At 41.6% G+C, this 19,695-nt stretch overlaps 1 protein-coding gene across 3 annotated transcripts in view; it reads right to left on the bottom strand.

The window, feature by feature from the left end:
• ASTN2 (astrotactin 2) overlaps window positions 1–19,695 on the bottom strand; it is a 521,452-nt gene that overhangs the window by 277,382 nt on the left and 224,375 nt on the right. The window lies entirely within an intron of this gene.

Here is a 19,695-nt window from a genome sequence, read left to right as displayed (position 1 = left end):
GCAGGTATCTCTGTGAATAGTATGAAGGAATCACTTCCCTTAGGTTGTCACTCAATTGGGAATGGTGGTGATAGAGTCCTTTGGGGTCTGGGGCTGAGGGCCTTTATGACATGATGATGCGTGTTTCAGCAGAAGACACTCGGGTGAATATGAAGGAACTCCCAATGTAAAAAAAAAAACAACCTTTATTAACCCCTTCCTGCCTAAGGGTAAACCAAACCTTAAAGCCTAAGTAAAGTTTTACAACTTTGACCTTTGTGTAAGTAAAACCGTAAATATCATCACAGCTACTTTGTACATCCGGGTGGATTTTGTGCAAAGCAAAAATCTGTGTTGGTAAATATCTACCCTGCCTTTCTTTGCTTTGATCTTTGTACAGATCCTACGGACTGACTATGGGGTTTCTACCAGGGGTGGACTGACCATTTGGAAACTCGGGCACTGCCTGAGGGCCCGGGGTCAGTAGGGGGCCCCATGAGATGCCCCTGGTACCTTATTCATAAGCTTTTTTGAGTTTGGGCAAGGACACAGGGGCCCCACAATTCCCTATTGCCTGGGGGCCCCATGAGTTGTCAGTCCGCCCCTGCTATGGACTGACTATGGGTTTCTACCACGTATCTTTCTCTCTGTATACTACAGATCCTAAGGCCTGACTATGGGTTTCTACCACGTATCTTTCTCTCTGTATACTACATATCCTACGGACCAGGAGTGGACTGACCATTTGGAAACTCGGGCAGTGCCCGAGGGCCTGGGGTCAGTAGGGGGCCCCATGAGATGCCCCTGGTACCTTATTCATATGCTTTTTTGAGTTTGGGCAAGGACACAGGGGCCCCATGATCCCCTACTGCCCGGGGGCCCCATGAGTTGTCAGTCCGCCCCTGCTACGGACTGACTATGGGATTCTACCACGTATCTTTCTCTCTGTATACTACAGATCCTAAGGCCTGACTATGGGTTCAACCATGTATCTTTCTCTCTGTATACTACAGATCCTAAGGCCTGACTATGGGTTCAACCATGTATCTTTCTCTCTGTATACTACAGATCCTACGGACTGACTATGGGTTTCTACCACGTATCTTTCTCTCTGTATACTACAGATCCTACGGACTGACTATGGGTTTCTACCATGTATCTTTCTCTCTGTATACTACAGATCCTACGGACTGACTATGGGTTTCTACCATGTATCTTTCTCTCTGTATACTAGCCGTGAAGAAGGGGGAAGCAATTCCCCCAAAACGCATTGGCTCAACTTGTTTACTTTTATCTTAAAAAAACTATAAAATGTATCTAATGAGACTTTTTTTTGGACATCTGGTGATTCTTTCCAATCCGCCAAGTCAGTCGTAATCCAGTAAGTTACACCGTGGGTGCTGACTTAGGGAAAAGCCATCACGGCTCAACACATGCAGCATAGGAAGAATAGAAACTCCCCAAATGGTGCGCACTGGAAAGACCCGATAGTCATAGAATAAAAGCAGCATCAACACTGCTCCGTCAAGGTCACGTCCCCGACATGTTTCGTCCTGACCATGGGGCTTAGTCATGACGGGGGGTGGGGGACGTGGCCTGGGCAGAGCTGGGTTAAGACTGCTTTTATTCTATGACTCTCAGGCCTTACCAGTGTGCTGCTTTTGGGAGTTTCTTTTCTTTCTATACTGTATGTACATAGCATAGCATCTGCATAGATGGGTCAAGGCATAGACACCAAGAACCAAACCTCTCCCTGCCCAGTGCCATTAGTACAGTGTCAGTGCTTTTTATTGATCACTGTATTGGTGTCACTGGTGATGTCAGTGGCAGTTAGTCAGTTCCCCCCCAGTGTCAGAATTCCCACCGCCGTCCCACTATAAGTCGCTGATCGCCGCCATTACTAGTATAAAAAAAAATCCCATTACCTATACCGCCATTTGTCAATGCTATAACTTTCACGTAAACCAATTAATTTGCACGTATTGGGATTTTTTTTTAGCAAAGACATGGAGCAGAATACATTTTGGCCTAAATTTATGATGAAATTTGATTTTACATTTTTTTTTATTGCACATGTTTAATAGCAAAAAGTCTAAAATATAGTTTGTTTTTTTCAAAATTGTCGTTTTTTTTTTTATAGCGCAAAAAATAAAAAATGCACAGGTGATCAAATACCACCGAAAAAAAGCTCTATTTGTGGGAAAAAAGGACGTAAATTTAATTTCGGTGCAGCATTGCATAACCGCGCAATTGTCAAAGTAACACAGCACCATATCACAAAAAATGGCCTGGTCAGGAAGGGGGGGGGGGGATCCTCAGGTGGGCGAGGGGTTATACAAGTGGCAAACCAATTAAATTTTAGAACCGTTACAATAACATATGTATTATTTTTTTTCCCAAAAGAAATAAATAATACAAATAAGTAATAATAAATTAAAAAAAATAATAATAATAATAAAAAACTAGAAAAGCTACAATTTCTGGGGAAATTGTGTGAAGTGTTCTTGCCTCCACCAGTAGTCTACAACTGGAGTGGGTGGAGTAACTGGGTGGAGTGGCTTGTCACTCTGCTGCCTGCTCACACACCTGGGTTCCTATGGCAACTCACTCTACAGCAAGGGCAGAGAAGAGCGGTTAAAAACAAACTGCTCCAACTTGCTCACTTCACTGGCAGTTGCCATATTCAAACGGTTGTAGTTTAAAAATTATAAATCCTACACCGAAGAGCTTATATTGTGAGAATCACAAGACCCAGACCTACATTTTGATGCATAGTATGTCTCTGAAATATTAAAAATGAAGGCACAGTCGCAGTTTAGAAATTGCCCTACAAATTTGAGGTGGCTACAGTGGAGTTTCAATGAATGTCAATGGGCGGCGTGAGTTGCAAACAAATGGTCATATTGTGAAAACTATCAGGACTATGGCTTAGCTGTGGACATTTTTAGTGGCAGCAGGGATAGCTGAACGTTTTGATATTTGTGTAGGTGGGCCTGAAAATGAGGGAGTGGTGGCAGTTTAGAAATCATGTCCTGATTTTTCAGCTCACATTCTAGCTTTTTTCAGCTCCTACTCTAGTTTTGAACATTCCGCCATTCATTCCTATGGGACCAATTTCACCACAAAAACGGCGATATTTCGTGAACCATTCGGCGAAACGTTCCCCAAAGTAATAGCACACGAATCGGGAACAATACGCACGTTTCGGTATATTACTGTCTATGTAGTGTAAAAACTGTGGGAGGAGTTAGGGTGGTAAATTTGGCTATAATAATAAGAATATATATATGTGAGATAACAGGAAGTGGTCGCCATGCAAGAACACTTAAATAAAGCTGACCATTTTAAACGTGTGATTTGGTATTCTTTGCAAAGTGCATTTTCACCACATTCACTACGCTAAGGAAAACAAATTTCCCTTGCAATGGGAACAGCCTTTTTTGCTTTTAGTAATTCAACACAATTGTGCTATAGATAAACCTAAAATGGAAGAAGAGGTTGCTGGAAAATGTAAAGGTTTTTTTTTTTTTTTTCCAGTGTAATAGGTGTGTAGGATGGAGAGAATGAAGTCATATCTGTGGAAGGCGGTAAAAATATAAGGATTTTACAGATTAGCTCAATTAATGTGATGTATGTGACTGAGTGTCCCTGTGGGGACAGATATGTAGGAAGAACAATGAAAATATTTTTAGGAATGAATAGGACAGTATATATATATATGTATAATAAGCTGGGATTTTGTAAATTTTTTGTTATTCTCTCTCTCTCTCTCTCTCTCTCTCTCTCTCTCTCTCTCTCTATATATATATATATATATATATATATATATATATATATACAGAGGGAGAGAAAGATGATAAGAGAAAAATTTCAAAATCCCAGTTTATTGGCATATTATCTACAGTCAGGTCCATAAATATTGGGACATGTGCACAATTCTAACATTGTTGGCTCTATACACCACCACAATGGATTTGAAATGAAACGAACAAGATGTGCTTTAACTGCAGACTGTCAGCTTTAATTTGAGGGTATTTACATCCAAATCAGGTGAACGGTGTAGGAATTACAACAGTTTGCATATGTGCCTCCCACTTGTTAAGGGACCAAAAGTAATGGGACAATTGGATTCTCAACTGTTCCATGGCCAGGTGTGTGTTATTCCCTCATTATCCCAATTACAATGAGCAATTAAAAGGTCCAGAGTTCATTTCATGTGTGCTATTTGCATTTGGAATCTGTTGCTGTCAACTCTCAAGATGAGATCCAAAGAGCTGTCACTATCAGTGAAGCCATCATTAGGCTGAAAAACAAAACAAACCCATTAGAGAGATAGCAAAAACATTAGGCGTGGCCAAAACAACTGTTTGGAACATTCTTAAAAAGAAGGAACGCACCGGTGAGCTCAGCAACACCAAAAGACCCGGAAGACCACGGAAAACAACTGTGGTGGATGAGCGAAGAATTCTTTCCCTGGTGAAGAAAACACCCTTCACAACAGTTGGCCAGATAAAGAACACTCTCCAGGAGGTAGGTGTATGTGTGTCAAAGTCACCAATCAAGAGAAGACTTCACCAGAGTGAATACAGAGGGTTCACCACAAGATGGAAACCATTGGGGAGCCTCAAAAACAGGAAGGCCAGATTAGAGTTTGCCAAACGACATCTAAAAAAGTCTTCACAGTTCTGGAACAACACCCTATGGACAGATGAGACCAACATCAACTTGTACCAGAGTGATGGGAAGAGAAGAGTATGGAGAAGGAAAGGAACTGCTCATGATCCTAAGCATACCACCTCATCAGTGAAGCATGGTGGTGGTAGTGTCATGGCGTGGGCATGTATGGCTGCCAATGGAACTGGTTCTCTTGTATTTATTGATGATGTGACTGCTGACAAAAGCAGCCGGATGAATTCTGAAGTGTTTCGGGAATATTATCTGCTCATATTCAGCCAAATGCTTCACAACTCATTGGACGCTTCACAGTGCAGATGGACAATGACCCAAAGCAGACTGCAAAAGCAACCAAAGAGTTTTTTAAGGGAAAGAAGTGGAATGTTATGCAATGGCCAAGTCAATCACCTGACCTGAATCCGATTGAGCATGCATTTCACTTGCTGAAGACAAAACTGAAGGGAAAATGCCCCAAGAACAAGCAGGAACTGAAGACAGTTGCAGTAGAGGCCTGGCAGAGCATCACCAGGGATGAAACCCAGCGTCTGGTGATGTCTATGCGTTCCAGACTTCAGGCTGTAATTGACTGCAAAGGATTTACAACCAAGTATTAAAAAGTGAAAGTTTGATTTATGATTATTATTCTGTCCCATTACTTTTGGTCCCTTAACAAGTGGGAGACACATATGCAAACTGTTGTAATTCCTACACTGTTCACCTGATTTGGATGTAAATACCCTCAAATTAAAGCTGACAGTCTGCAGTTAAAGCACATCTTGTTCATTTCATTTCAAATCCATTGTGGTGGTGTATAGAGCCAAAAATGTTAGAATTGTGTCGATGTCCCAATATTTATGGAACTGACTGTATATGATAAGGTTGCAATTTGTCCCGATTTTCTGGGGACAGTCCCCATTGTGAGGGGTCTGTCCCCAGAAAATAGGAGCACAGGCTCCAACTTGTCACAATATACAAGTGTCAATTCAAAAAAGCGGTTTGTACCACTATGAACATGCCGCCATGTTTTCCCCTATTTGGTTCTCTTTAATGAGACATCAGGGGTCTTTTAGACCTCTGTTGTTTCATCTGCCCTTCATTGAAGATAATGGAAATTGCGCTCCATTAGTTATTTTTCCCAACCTTAATTGGAATAAAGGCATATCTGGACCTTTTAACAGCGGGGTGGCACTTTAATGCGTTGGCTACTTTTTTGGATTGTCCCCCCGACTTTTAATGGATTAAATTCATTTCTAGATTGTAAGCTCGAAAGAGCAGGGCCCTCAATCCCCTCATGTTTTGCATTGTATTGGTATTGTTCTGTCACATGTTCTGTCCCCCTTTGTAATGTACAGCGCTGAGTGAACTATTGGCGCTTTATAAATACTGTATAATAATAATAATAATAATGTCTGGACCTTTTAAGTTCATATCTGGACCCCGTGAGTTTTATTGAAATATTATTTATTCAGGTGCTTATATAGCGCCATCAATTTACGCAGCGCTTTACATAGTATATATATTGTACATTCACATCATTCCCTTACCCTCAAGGAGCGTACAATCTAAGTCGACTATAAAGTCGACTCTTAACCTTTTAACAGTGGTATGGCGTTTTGGCTACTTTTTGGACTGTTCCTATTACTTCGACTGGAATAAAGTCAAAGCTGGACCTCTTAACAGTGGTGTGGCACGTCAATGTGTTGGCTACTTTTTGAATTGTCCCCTCAGCTTTTATTGGAATAAAGTCCTATCTGGACCCTTTAACAGTGATGTGGCACTTAAACATGTTGGCTACTTTTCGGATTGTCCCCTTGAGTTTTATTAGAACAAAGTCGGATCTGGACCTTTTAACAGTGGTGTGGCACTTCAACGTGTTGGCTACTTTTTGAATGGATCCTATTCATTTTATTGGAATAATGTTGAATCTTAACCTTCCAACAGTGGTACAGAATTTCAACATGTTGGCTACTTTTTGGATTATCACCATGACTTTTATTGGAATAAAGTTGTATCTGGACCTTTTAACTGGGGTGTGGCACTTTAATGTTTTGGCTACTATTTTGGTTTGTCCCCTTGACTTTCATTAGAATACAGTCATATCTGGACCTTTGAACAGTGGGATGGCACTTTAGCGTGGTACTTTTTAGGCTGTCCGGATTACTTCTATTGTAATAAAGTCATATCTGGACCTTTTAAAAGTGGTGTGACACTTCAACATGTTCCCTAATTTTTGGATTGTCCCCTTGACCTTTTTCTGGAATAAAGTCATATCTGGACCTTTTAGAAGTGGGTGGCACTTCATCTTCCATTTTTGGGCTAGTTTACGTCTTGGCACTTATCTATTGGAATGCAGTAATATCTGGACCTTTTCACAGTGGCATGGCACTTTAATGTGTGGGCTACTTTTTGGATTGTCCCTCTGACTTCTATTGGAATAATGACGTATCTAGACTTTTTAGCAGTGGTGTGGCACTTCAACATATTGGCTGCTTTTTGTATTGTCCCTCTGACTTCTATTGGAATAATGACATATCTAGACCTTTTTGCAGTGGTATGACACTTTAACATATTGGCTACTTTTTGGATTGTCCCTCTGACTTCTATTGGAATAATGACGTATCTAGGCCTTTTAGTAGAGGTGTGGCACTTCAACATATTGGCTACTTCTTGGATTGTCCCTCTGACTTCTATTGGAATAATGACAAATCTAGACCTTTTAGCAGTGGTGTGGCACTTCAACATATTATATTTTTTGGAGTTTTTTAGCTATTTTTTGGATTGCTCCCATGAATTTTATTAAGATAAAGTTGTATCTTGACTTTTTAGCAGTGGTGTGGCACTTAAACATCCTTTTTTGTTCCAAGCTAAGAATGTTGGGCTCATTTTTTCTTGGCACTTTTCTATTGGAATGCAGTCACATCTGGACCTTTTCACAGTGGCATGGCACTTTAACGTGTTGACTACTTTTTGGATTGTTCCTCCAACATTTATTGGAATAAAATCATAACTTCACCTTTTAGCAGTAGTGTGACACTTCAACGCCTTTGCTACTTTTTGGATTGTCCCTTTGACTTCTATTGGAATAATGATATCTCGACCTTTTAGCAGTGGTGTTGCACTTCAACATATTGGCTTCTTTTTGGATTGTCCTCCTGACTTCTATTGGAATAATGACATATCTTGACCTTTTAGCAGTGGTGTGGCACTTCAACATATTGGCTACTTTTTGGATTGTCCTCCTGACTTCTATTGGAATAATGACGTATCTAGGCCTTTTAGCAGTGGTGTGGCACTTCAACATATTGGATACTTTTTGGATTGTCCCTCTGATATTGGAATAATGACAAATCTAGACCTTTAAGCAGTGGTGTGGCACTTCAACATATTATATTTTTTGGATTTTTTTAGCTATTTTTTGGATTGCTCCCATGAATTTTATTAAGATAAAGTTGTATCTTGACTTTTTAGCAGTGGTGTGGCACTTAAACATCCTTTTTTGTTCCAAGCTAAGAATGTTGGGCTAATTTTTTCTTGGCACTTTTCTATTGGAATGCAGTCACATCTGGACCTTTTCACAGTGGCATGGCACTTTAACGTGTTGACTACTTTTTGGATTGTTCCTCCAACATTGATTGGAATAAAATCATAACTTCACCTTTTAGCAGTAGTGTGGCACTTCAACGCGTTTGCTACTTTTTGGATTGTCCCTCTGACTTCTATTGGAATAATGATATCTCGACCTTTTAGCAGTGGTGTGGCACTTCAACATATTGGCTACTTTTGGATTGTCCTCCTGACTTCTATTGGAATAATGGCCTATCTAGGCCTTTTAGCAGTGGTGTGGCACTTCAACGCGTTTACTACTTTTTGGATTGTCTTTCTGACTTCTATTGGAATAATGACGTATCTAGGCCTTTTAGTAGAGGTGTGGCACTTCTACATATTGGCTTCTTTTTAGATTTTCCCTCTGACTTCTATTGGAATAATGACGTATCTAGGCCTTTTAGCAGTGGTGTGGCACTTCAACATATTGGCTACTTTTTGGATTGTCCCTCTGATATTGGAATAATGACAAATCTAGACCTTTTAGTAGAGGTGTGGCATTTCAACATATTGGCTACTTTTTGGATTGTCCCTCTGACTTCTATTGGAATAATGACGTATCTAGGCCTTTTAGTAGAGGTGTGGCACTTCAACATATTGGCTACATTTTGGATAAAGTTGTATCTAGACCTTTTAGCAGTGGTGTGGCACTTCAACATATTGGCTACTTTTTGGATTGTCCTCCTGACTTCTATTGGAATTATGACGTATCTAGGCCTTATAGCAGTGGTGTGGCACTTCAACATATTGGCTACTTTTTGGATTGTCCCTGTGACTTCTATTGGAATAATGACGTATGTAGGCCTTTTAGTAGAGGTGTGGCACTTCAACATATTGGCTACATTTTGGATAAAGTTGTATCTAGACATTTTAACAGTGGTGTGGCACTTCAACTTCCACTTTTGTTCCAAGCTGAGAATGTTGGTCTTGGCACTTTTCTAAGAGGTTGTATTTCTGGACTGTCGTCAGTAGAAATTGATAGATGTTTTGTATGGCTCTTGCTACTAAAACAATTTCCTGCACTATTACCGGGCACAGTCCAGGATGGTTTTATGTTTGAAGAAGGATATAAAAAAGACCCAGACAGGCAAGGGAAGCATTTGATGGGAAAGTGTAGCTGGAACAATAATTGATCCTTTATAAATATAGTAAATGTCATTCTTTCTGAGAATTTAGGACATTTTCTAGCCTGAAAATGGTACATTTTGATATTTTGTAACAGTTGCCTTTTCCTTAAACTGAGCTTTGTTCATTTGCCTATTTTATGTATAGATTTTAAATTGCTATTTGCTCGTCTTTTTAACTTTAAATAAAACCACCGAAGAAAAAAGACTGACAGAGCGCTTTTTCTGTAGGGCCCATTCATATCAGGCGTAGTGGGACTGCACTGGGCATCCTTTCCCAGCGTCATCCCACCAAAAACCAGGACAGTTCACACCATTTCGTGCTGAGAAAAGTACGGTATGCAGTATTTTTTTTTTTTTACGCTGTGGCCAATCAAACTATAAGTGAACTGCAGCCATGATTCTGATAAACCCATTAAAATCTGAGGACATACAGGTAAGTCCCAAGGGGCGCAAAGTGGTTTAAGGAGAACTACAATATTGCCCCCCCCCCCTAAAAAAAATGTTACATATAAAAATACCTGTGTGATTGGCTCACTGCTTTTCTCAGAAGTCTGCACTAAGATAAGGCAGATTTTAGGCATCCCCTGCAATACAAATTTCAGTTTTGGAGAAATATTACCCAAGGGTTAACTACTTCTAAAGGGATGCAGACCCTGTAACTTTCCTCATTTGAACACTGAGAGCACACCAGGTGATTATAATGAAACAGACCCTCACATTCAGAATCAGTTTGAAGGAAGATACAAATAAAATTTTAGGCACCCCTTGCAATAGAAATTTCAGCTTGGGATGAATACTTCTAAAGGGATGCAGACCCTGCAGTTTTTCTCATTGCAACACTGAGAGCGCAACAGACCCTCACATTCAGAATCAGTTTGAAGGAAGATACAAATAAAATTTTAGGCACCCCTTGCAATAGAAATTTCAGCTTGGGATGAATACTTCTAAAGGGATGCAGACCCTGCAGTTTTTCTCATTGCAACACTGAGAGCGCACCAGGCAATTATAATGAACCAGACCCTCCTATTCAGAATCAGTCTGCACAGGACATGGAGATACACACTGCTATTTCTTGAAAGCAACAAAAGGCAGGAATTTGCTACAAATTTGTTAATGTTCTTGCATGTATATAGATCACCCAAGGAGACTTTGCTTTTTCCCAACAAAAGTGCTTAAGTAGAATTACTTAAAAAGATAAAAATAAAGATTGTTTTGCTTCACCAGTTTGATTTAAAGTTAAAAGAAGATAAATGCATTAACAACAGGAATGGAGTAAACATGGCTAAGTGGTTAGCACTTCCACCTGGCAGAACTAGGGTCATTGGTTCGAATCCCAACCACAACACCATCTGCCTGGAGTTTGCATGCTCTTCCTGTGGTTGTGTGGGTTTCCTCCCACACCAAAAGCCATGCTGGTAGGTTAATTGTCCGTAGTATGTGTATGTATGAATGTGAGTTAGGGACCTTAGATTGTAAGCTCCTTGAGGATTAGGGACTGATGTGAATGTGCAATATATATGTAAAGCACTGCATAAATTGATGGTGCTATATAAGTACCTGAAATAAATAATAATATCAATTTATAAAATAGGCAAAAAACTCACAGAAGCCTCATAAGTGTTTTTGAAGGACAGTCAAGGTTCTTATCTACAAAGCCACCTAATTTTCCCTCCTTGAGGGTTAGGGACTGATGTGTATATCCAATATCTATATATGTAAAGTGCTGCGTAAATTGATGGCGCTATATAAGTGCCTGTAATTAATAATATCAATTTATAAAATAGGCAACAAACCCATAGAAGCCTCATAAGTGTTCTTGAAGGACAATCAAGGTTCTTATCTACCAAGCCACCTAATTTTCCCTCCTTGAGGGTTAGGGACTGATGTGAATGTGCAATATATATATATAGTGCTGCGTAAATTGATGGCGCTATATAAGTACCTGTAATTAATAATAATATCAATTTATAAAATAGGCAAAAAACCCATAGAAGCCTCATAAGTGTTCTTGAAGGACAATCAAAGTTCTTATCTACCAAGCCACCTAATTTTCCCTCCTTGAGGGTTAGGGACTGATGTGAATGTGCAATATATATATGTAAAGTGCTGCATAAATTGATGGCGCTATATAAGTACTAATATATTAATAATATCAATTTATAAAATACGCAAAAAACCCATAGAAGCGTATTGTCCTTCAAGAACTTTGATTGTTCTTGAAGGACAATCAAAGTTCTTATCTACAAAGCCACCTAATTTTCCCAAATCTTCAATAGGAAGGGTTGAGTTCTTTAATAAGTGAAATATCTGTTTTTGGTGTTTTGGACCATTTTTTTTTAAATATACTTTCACACAGTGATATCTCTTTTTAGAAGGTTTAGGTATAAAAAATCTTTTATCTCGTTCTCTGCACTGGCAATCAAAACCCGGTTGATAGAATGATGGATAGGAAATCCTAGATCTTCGCTTGCATCCTCTATTTAGGTATAAAAAGTCTTTTATCCGGTTCTCTGCACTGGGAATCAATAACTTGGTTGATAGAGCGATGGATAGGAAATCCTAGATCTTCGTACATCTCACTCGGAAAAGCCTTCAGAACTTTAACTATGTCAACGTTCATAGTAGCCCTGATAAATTTTAACAATAGTTTCCTCTGCAGGTAGATTAAAACTTCCTTTTTTTTTAGATAACTTCTTTTTTTATTAATTAATTGATTCATTGAGTAATTTTGAAGGATGCTATGGTACTATGCCATTTAATTGTCAGCTAAGAAGGATGCTATGGTACTATGCCATTTAATTGTCAGCTAAGCAGTTCTTTTTCTGATGTGTCAAATGTAATTCACCAATACCATCGTACAGTATAAGGGTTATTTACTAAAATCTGGTGCTGCCCTGCCAAGCTGATTGAGTAAATCTCCCCCTATGTGTCTTGGTAACTGTGGTGGACCAGCAGAAGATACCAAGGCACAGAGAAAGGGATGTATTTTAGCACAGCGGCTTAGTGGTTAGCACATCTGCATTGCTGTACTAGGGTCACCATGCCACTACCTGCATGGAGTTTGCATGTTCTAAGGGGACTTGCATGGGTTTCCTCCCATGCTGCAAAGATATGCTTGTAGGTTACTTGCCTCCTATATAAATTGGCCCCTGGATGTATATGAAAGAGAGGCCTTAAATTGTAAGCTCCTTGAGGGCAGGAATTGAATGTGAAAAGGTTCCACTGTAGGGCCTTGCAATGGGAGTAAATAGATCAGTAGGAAGGTTCCCGTGCCCAGAATGAGAAGGCCCCTGGGTTTGGAGGAAAGACCCCGGGACCAAGGGAAAGGGCCCCGGGACAGATGGAAAGGGACCCGGCATGGTTTCTTGCACCAAAGCCCTGAAGGTTCAAGTTATGCCTCTGGTGCTGCGTTAATTATTACAAAATGCCAAATGTTCCTGTGCATAGGTGTGAAGGAACAAAGTCCGTTCTCCAAATTGGATACTATGTAAAGGCCTTGCTTTTCTCCAGACCCCTGTGGTAGTCCAATATACAACTGTAAAACACAAACGCAGCTCACCGGCCTAGAGCTTTGTCCTTGGTGAAGTTTATGAAATTCTGGTAAAAGCTATATTCACAAACAATGTATAAAAGCGTGCATATCATGTGATCGAGAAAAAAAGAATGAAAAATCTCCTGGACTCAATATGGCATACGTGGAAAAATCTTCACAGACCTTCGCATTTGAACCAATAAGGCAATACTGCGCAGCCCCTTAAGGGCTGGGGTAGCCCAATATGGCACCAGAAAATAAGAAAAGAAAAGGAACGCACAAGCCTTGCACATTATCTCAATAAAAACTTTAATCGTAAAAAATAGTAGATGTATAATCCCAAACGACAAATTTAAACAGGCATATTATGACCATCAATGGTCCATGGTCTGAAAAGGTGCAGGAGTCCAACATGTGAAAAGGACACTTGGAAATGGCTGACATGTTTCGAGGAGCAATCTCCTCTTCCTCAGAGCCTCAAGAGGCTCTGATGAAGAGGAGATCGCTCATCAAAACACGTCAGAAATTTCAGTGTCCTTTTTACATGTGGGACTCGTCCACCTTTTTGGACCGTGGACCATTGATGGTCATAATATGCCTGTTTACATTTGTTGTTTATGAGTATACATCTACTATTTGTTACGATATCATGTGATGACACAGTGCTGGGAAAGACCTAATGGCCACTCTGAAGTAGAGGGTTGTTCTCGAAATGCGTCAGTGATGTTCTGGGTTCCTGGATGACACCCACCTGGTGTTGGAAGATCCATTAGGTCTTTACCAGCTCATTACGTCTTACTTGATATGCAAGCTGTTATACATTGCTTATGAGTATAACTTTTATCAGCATTTCATAAACTTCACCAGGGACCATGCACTAGGCTGGTGCGCTCTCTTGTTTGTGTTTTACAGCTGCATTAACTGTTGTCCTGTAGCTCTGTAGCCCCCAAAGCCAAGGATTCTCATGCCTGAAGAACCATACACTAACACACTACACAGTACAAAAGCTGACATGGCCTATTTTCTAGTATTCTGTAGATTTGTTGTTTTTTTTAGCATGTTGGGTTTTTTTTTGGATTGTTGCTATGAAAATCAAAACTGATTATGAGTCATGCCGTGTCTGTAGCTAAAACTTCCTCCTACATGCGAAAAAGCTTTATGCTATTTGTATGGATACGTATAACACCTCTGTTGTAGGACATTATTGCTACTCTTTATTAGGAAGTTGGGGATAGCTTAATACCTTTGTGTGGTTCCCTTTTTCATGTAAACTCAACAAACACCTGCTCCCTACTATACTTCTCCTCAGGACCGTCTCTCAATGGAAGGTCAGTTCCATTTCTCGAGAGAAGATAAAAACCGAAATAAGTGTGAATTTGGTTTGATAAGCACATTTTCTAGCAGATCTCATGTCCTCAAATTATCAACAGAGGCAGACGTAATGTCCCTATAGAAGGCTGCTAATATGGGGGTGTAGGCAGCCCTCCTGTACCAGGCCCAGGCCCCATCAGGTCAGGAGGGAGGCCCAACAAGATAGGCCTATGGTCTTATTCATTATCAGACTTTGGCTTCTTCAGGTGTACCTCACCCTGCTCCCTCTGCCCTTGATTCAAGCACCCCATTGATTTCCGCCCCACCCTGCTGTGATTGGCTGTGGTTCTCTGAGCTAGAATCTACCCTATATAACTGCCCACATACACTGATCAAAGCCCCCGTAAACTGCTCACTTGTTTACTTTCATTGTGCACTGTTCACTTCCTCCATTAAACTGTTTATTGCCCTTTTTAAAATGTTAACTGCCACCCACATATTGCTCAATGCCTTCCATACCATACAATGATCACAGCCCCCATACATTCATCACTACCCCCAGCACACAACTGACTTCCCCTCATGCACTGCTCACTGCCCCAGTGGGTGGGTGTCCCATCAGGTAGTCTTTGCAGGGTCCCATGCTTTCTAATGGTGGCCCTGTTCCTATCAGCCAGTGTACCTTTGTATGAATCCACAAAAATCTGATGTCAGCAGAAGAAGAGTGGGTTCCCCTGGTATATTGGTGAGGTGTATAGTTATCTGAGGGATCAGATACAGAGAACAGCTCTATAGGAAAGGGCTTAAGGTCAGTGAAGTAGGGTTCTTACTGTCATAGCCTTCCAACAAAGAAAACGAAGCTGCTCTCCATCATCCTATCGGCCAGTGGAGCAGGGGGTAGGGAGCCTTGTGTTGAGCAACCTAGTTTGTCTACAGCATAAAGTTCTTACTAGGCTCCCTGACAGAAGAGAATTTGGAGTCTTTGGCCTTTGGGGGGGGGGGGGGCAAACATAACCAGCTAGCCCTTTCATGGTAGGAACATATTTCTGTAGTCTAGCAAAAGTGCACCAAGCAAGTGTGCCACAGTGTCTCATTGATTAGTGGATATGGTGAAAGGTAAGGCCTCATGTACACTGCTGCTCCTAAATGTGAGTTTCAGAGCTTTTGCCATCTTTTTTTGCCAAAGCCCCTGAACTATGAGCCAATGTGCCTTTGTATGAATCCATAAAAATCTGATGTCAGCAGAAGAAGGGTGGGTTCCCCTGGTATATTGTTGAGGTGTATAGTTAGTTGAGGGATCAGATACAGAAAACAGCTCTAAAGGAAAGGACTTAAGGGCTTAAGGTTAGTGAAGTAGGGTTCTTAATATCATAGCCTTCCAACATAGAAAACGAAGCTGCTCTCCATCATCCTATCGGCCAGTGGAGCAGGGAGTAGAGAACCTTGTGTGGAGCAACCTAGTTTGTCTACAGCATAGAGTTCTTACTAGGCTTCCTGACAGAAGAGAATTTGGAGTCTTTGGCCTTTAGGGGGAGCAAACATAACCAGCTAGCCCTTTCATGGTAGGAACATATTTCTGTAGTCTAGCAAAAGTGCACCAAGCAAGTGTGCCACGGTGTCTCATTGATTGGTGGGCATGTTGAAAGGCAAGACCTTATGCACACTGTTGCTCCTAAACGTGAGTTTAGGAGCTTTTGCCATCTTTTTTGCCAAAGCCCCTGAACAATGAGCCAATGTGCCTTTGTATGAATCCATAAAAATCTGATGTCAGCAGAAGAAGAGTGGGTTCCCCTGGTATATTGGTGAGGTGTATAGTTAGCTGAGGGATCAGATACAGAGAACAGCTCTATAGGAAAGGGCTTAAGGTCAGTGAAGTAGGGTTCTTACTGTCATAGCCTTCCAACAAAGAAAACAAAGCTGCTCTCCATCATCCTATCGGCCAGTGGAGCAGGGGGTAGAGAGCCTTGTGTTGAGCAACCTAGTTTATCTACAGCATAAAGTTCTTACTAGGCTCCCTGACAGAAGAGAATTTGGAGTCTTTGGCCTTTGGGGGGGCAAACATAACCAGCTGGCCCTTTCATGGTAGGAACATATTTCTGTAGTCTAGCAAAAGTGCACCAAGCAAGTGTGCCATTATGTCTCATTGATTGGTGGGCATGGTGAAAGGCAAGACCTTATGCACACTGTTGCTCCTAAATGTGAGTTTAGGAGTTTTTGCCATTTTTTTTGCCAAAGCCCCTGAACTATCAGCCAATGTATCTTTGTACGAATTCATAAAAATCTGATGTCAGCAGAAGAAGGGTGGGTTCCCCTGGTATATTGTTGAGGTGTATAGTTAGTTGAGGGATCAGATACAGAGAACAGCTCTAGAGGAAAGGACTTAAGGGCTTAAGGTTAGTGAAGTAGGGTTCTTAATATCATAGCCTTCCAACAAAGAAAACGAAGCTGCTCAACATCATCCTATCGGCCAGTGGAGCAGGGGGTAGAGAACCTTGTGTGGAGCAACCTAGTTTGTCTACAGCATAGAGTTCTTACTAGGCTCCCTGACAGAAGAGAATTTGGAGTCTTTGGCCTTTAGGGGGAGCAAACATAACCAGCTAGCACTTTCATGGTAGGAACATATTTCTGTAGACTAGCAAAAGTGCACCAAGCAAGTATGCCACAGGGTCTCATTGATTAGTGGATATGGTGAAAGATAAGGCCTCATGTACACTGCTGCTCCTAAATGTGAGTTTCAGAGCTTTTGCCATTATGTTCGCCAAAGCCCCTGAACTATCAGCCAATGTACCTTTGTACAAATTCATAAAAATCTGATGTCAGCAGAAGAAGGGTGGGTTCCCCTGGTATATTGTTGAGGTGTATGGCTGGCTGAGGGATCAGATACAGAGAACAGCTCTATAGGAAAGGACTTATGGACTTAAGGTCAGTAAAGTAGGGCTCTTACTAGCCTTCCAACACAGAAAATGAAGCTGCTCTGCATCATCCTAACAGCCAGTGGAGCAGGGGGTAGAGAACCTTGTGTGGAGCAACCTAGTTTGTCTACTGCATAGAGTTCTTACTAGGCTCCCTGACAGAAGAGAATTTGGAGTCTTTGGCCTTTGGGGGGGGGGCAAACATAACCATCTAGCCCTTTCATGGTAGGAACATATTTCTGTAGACTAGCAAAAGTGCACCAACCACTATCATAGCCTTCCAACAAAGAAAACGGAGCTGCTCTCCATCACAAAATACTGGTATAAAAATGTGTTAATACCTTCCGGTAGAAAGGCTGTTCCACCTGCTCCTCTGCCCTCTAACATGATTCATTCCGTCAAATGCTTAATCGTAGACTCTACAATGATGGAGTGAAATGCATTAGGGGTCAGAGGAGCAGGTGGAAAAGCCTTTGTACCGGAAAGTACTAATAAATATCCAGACAAGGTTTTTATGACAGAGAGCGGCTTCTTTTTCTTTGTTGGAATGCTATCATTGTGGAGCAGGTCATGGACTGCTTGAAACCAGAACCTATCGGCTAGTGGAGCAGAGGGTAGAGAACCTTGTGTGGAGCAACCTAGTTTGTTTACAGCATGGAGTTCTTACTAGACTCCCTGACAGAAGAGAATTTGGAATGTTTGGCCTTTAGGGGAGCCGGGGGGAAACATAACCAGCTAGCCCTTTCATGGTAGGAACATATTTCTGTAGACCAGCAAAAGTGCACCAAGCAAGTGTGGCATGGTGTATCATCGGTGGGTATGGTGAAAGGTAAGGCCTCATGTACACTACTGATTCTAAATGTTGGTTTAGGAACTTTTGGCGTTATTTTTGCCAAAGCCCCTGAACTCAACTCGATAAAAGCCTATGTGTCCACAGGTCAGGTGCAATGATTTTGCCAATTACAGCATAATGGACCGGCAAATGTCAGATTGCGGTGAGTGCTCGGCAGGTGCAGACAGGTCGGTGGGTGGGCTGGACACCGTGATTGACGATGGATTACAACGATGGAACCATTTTTATTTTTTTTCTAATAAAGCACTTTTGTTTTGTTTTGTGTCAATAAAGGATTTTTTCAAAAGTCTGGTCTCTTTATTTTTTTACTAAATTGAACCCTTTAATGAATGGGTAGGGGTACAAATACCCCTTACTCATTCATCAGGGTCCCGCCTTATTTAAAGGGGTATCCTCATGCTCCAGCTCCCCTGGTCGCAGACCCCCACAACCACCGGGCCAGGGTTGTTTGGAAGAAGCCCTTGTCTCCATCGGCATGGGGACACCATCCCAATGCAGAGGGCATGTGTCCTGGTAAGCAGCAGGGAGGGGGGGGGGGTGTTCGTTCATACACCCCTTTTTTCTGGCCTGCCAGGCCTGTGCTCAGATCAAGGGTCTGGTAAGAATTTAGGGGGGAACCCACTCTGTTTTGCGCACATTTTTTGACGGTGGGTTCCCCTTAAAAGTCCGACCCGGTCTAAAGGGCCTGGTAGGGCTTTTAGGGGGAACCCCACGCACTTAAAAAAAAAATTACTGTGAAGTCCCTCCTATCCTTCCTACCAGACCTAATGGTATGGATTAGGAGGGGGACCCAAAGCTGTTTTATTTTTTTCTACAAAAATGTCAGTCCTGCTGCAGCAGGTTCTATACATTGTACAGATGTGCAACTTTGAAGGTAGTTTAAGGGGACTCCCCAGGCATGATATTTAAAGGAATTTTTCTTTTTTTATATACTTTAAAGCAGAGCTCCACCCAAAAGGGGAAGTTCCACTTTAAGGACTGGTCCCCCGCTCCCCGTTAAGAATTGGCATCTTTGGGGAGTGGGAACCCGAAATTGACAAATACCCGCTCACAGTTGTACTGTGATCGCCAAGGCCATTGGAAGCAGAAGTTGTCCTCCCCCCACCCTCCTCATAGTCTTTTGGGACACGCTACTCGCGCATGCGCAGTGGGTACCCAGCTGTGAAGCTGCAAGCTGTCACAGCTGGGTGCCCACATTGAAGATGCCGGCGCCGGGAACATAGGGCGGCCGGAGAAACAGACACCGCGGGATTGATGGAAAGGTAAATCTCCGTTTTTTTGAAGGTCAGCAGCTAGAGTTTTCATTATTACTTTCACTGGAACTCCGCTTTAAGCAATGAATAGTAACTGCCCCTTTAAAAATGGTACTTTTTGACATTTTTTTTCCACTGATTCACGTCCCTCAGGGCAGTCCCCGAGTCCCCATACCCCTTTTATGGCCAATACCTTGCATATAAGCCTTCAAAATGGGCACTTTTGAATTTACAAGTTCGAGTCCTTATAGACTTACATTGAGTTCGAAGTTCATGGTCAAATGTTTAATAGATTCGAATGTTCGACCATGAACTGAACCCGGGGTGGTGTTCGGTCCATCACTCTTCCTAAGAATCAAGGTTTATTGCAGCAAACCTGCAGCATATGGCCACAGGATATCTCAGAGCTTCAAAAGATGGTTGATGTTGATGGACTTCCCTCTAGACATGA

This window comes from Staurois parvus, unplaced genomic scaffold, assembly GCF_062004578.1.
Source record: "Staurois parvus isolate SC_StPar_1 unplaced genomic scaffold, SC_StPar_1.0 ptg000377l, whole genome shotgun sequence".
NCBI classification, from domain to species: Eukaryota; Metazoa; Chordata; class Amphibia; order Anura; family Ranidae; genus Staurois; species Staurois parvus.
The sequence above is the reverse complement of the archived record's forward strand: the minus strand, read 5'-3'. Positions and strand labels throughout refer to the sequence as shown.